The sequence below is a fragment of the Corylus avellana genome, chromosome ca3 (assembly GCF_901000735.1).
Source record: "Corylus avellana chromosome ca3, CavTom2PMs-1.0".
Classification (NCBI taxonomy): Eukaryota; Viridiplantae; Streptophyta; class Magnoliopsida; order Fagales; family Betulaceae; genus Corylus; species Corylus avellana.
Window position 1 is genome coordinate 27703428 of NC_081543.1, and position 2425 is coordinate 27705852.

A 2425-nucleotide genomic window follows, 5' to 3' on the forward strand; every position below is an offset into this window, starting at 1 on the left:
AAATGGTTCACGTTGTGAATCGTTTAATAGCGACCATTAGATACACATTAAGATCCATGTCACAAACAATTACCGATTGACATGAGGCATATCAAATGAATCAGCCTGCTAAAATAATTTTATCCCGTATTTAAAGACATAAAATAAAAGAAGGGCCGCCCCTCATATGGTGAGAGGAGGTTGTCCCTTACTAGTTGGGAAGGGAGGGGGTGTTCGGTCGCCCCTTTTGAGGTGAAGTTGGGTGAAGGGCGACCTCCCTCATAGGGGGACAACCTCCCGTCACCGTACAAGGGGTTGCCCGCCACCCCTTTATGAGGAGAGGCTACCCCTTGACAAATAAGAGGCAATCGGCTAACCCCCCCACCCTCCCCCTTTTTTTTTTAGTTTTCTTCTTTTAATTTTTGGGGGTACAATTATAAGATCATAACTAGTTGAGTCATTAGCTAACCCATGTGTAAATCGGTGATTGCTTATAATGTTGATTTATGTATGCATCTAACGGTTTTTGTCAAACGGTTGACAATTAGAACTATTTTGGGCAGATAGCTTACCCCATGAATCTTTAAGATACTTTTAATATCAAAAGATCATATTGATACAATTGCAAATCTTAAGAACTAAATAAATAATTTTTCTTTACCAAAAATAAATAAATAATTTTTCCGAAAATTAATGAAAAAAAACATCATATGCTAATCTTTCTCTTTTTTAAATCCAACTGTTTTATTTTATTTTTTAATTTTTAATTTTTAATTTTTATCCCTTGGATGTGATTATCCTTATGACTTGTTTACCATTCTATCAATTCATTGATAGGGGCTCTTGTAATATTAAGAACATGCATTTAATGGCTGAGAGGTGCTTTAATTTAAGCATCCTTATTTCTCAGACAAAGATCTCTGTTTGCAGGTGGGGATTATTTCATTAATCAAACATACATGAACACATGACAACATGAGCGTGGTCTCCCTCCACCAGGCTGGCTCCTTGGGCTGTGTCAATAATATAGCTGATCGTGATGGCAACTAGGCCACTCCACCCACCAATCATAGTAATTTTGGTATAGTTATCAAATTTCCCATTGGGGGGTGGGTCAGGTTCATATACTTATCACAAGCGATTTCATCCGCATGTATTGATGCCGGGACGGATTAGGCCAGCTGCAATAACTCATAACATAGTAATGCTATAAGTAAGACTTTTGTTATTCTTTTCTTTTTTTAAAGTGATGTAGTTTTCAAAATTACCATTAATTTGGGGATGAATTACTATTGAATTTTGATGTAATGGTGATTTTAAAAGTCACGTCACTTTTGAAAGATAAAAGAGTAAAATGAAGACAAAAGTCCTACTTATAACATTACTTCTTAAGGCAATATATCGGGAGAACAGATTTAACATCGCTAGAAGCTTCATTACTACTGTTGAATGCTCTTGCACTGTCATGTATAGTGAACGCTTCTTTCTTCTCTTTGAAGTGAAAATGTATGTTGGGGGGAAGGATGGGCACTATTGGCCATTTGGGATGACAATACCTATACTACTAAATTTGTATAATTTATTCGCAACCATGAATGAATCCTCCCCAACTCATCATCTACTTAAAATGGAGAGGTGTGGGGACTATCTGGCGAGGCTACTATGAAATAAGTAAGGCACTCCTTTCTCAAAGTTCTTTCCCCACCACAAAAAAAGAGAGGAGGAAAAAAAAGAGTAAGAAAGCCAGAAATAAAGGGCAAATAATTCAAATGGGCCACTTCTTATTTTAGCCAACAACAAAAAATTTGGGTTTGATTTTTTTAACAAGAATCCCACGATGTTTCCTATAAAAAAAAAAAGACATCATCGTCATCATAATCTCGAAATCATCATCGTCACCTTACCTACCATTTTCACACACATAATTCGAGCAAGTGCTTAAATTTAACAGAATAGGGGCTAACTTATTGCTTAAAAACAATTTAAAAAATAAAAAAATAAGAATGTTTAGAGAGAGAGAGATCACCTCAAAGGGATGGCTGCGCTCTCACTCCGATCGACTATATAAGAGTGGCAGCGCAACTATTCCAATAAGATTGAGGTATCTTCACGGTCATGATTGACGTGATATGTTTTAAGTGATTAATATAAAAAATTACTTAAAATATATTAATTACATTATTATGTCGACCAATATATAATAAATGTGAAAAGTAACATTACTTTCAAACTAAATAAAAAATGACAAAAATCATGTATATTAATTCACATGAAATGAGAGCATGCTATTTTTTAAAGAGTAATGGTAAGGACTATCTTTTTATCATTTTTTTATCCTCCTAAAGCTGATGTGACTTTTAAAATCACCATTAAATTTTAGATGAATTATACTTGAATTTTAATTTAATAGTGATTTTGAAAGCCACATCAACTTTAAGAGGATAAA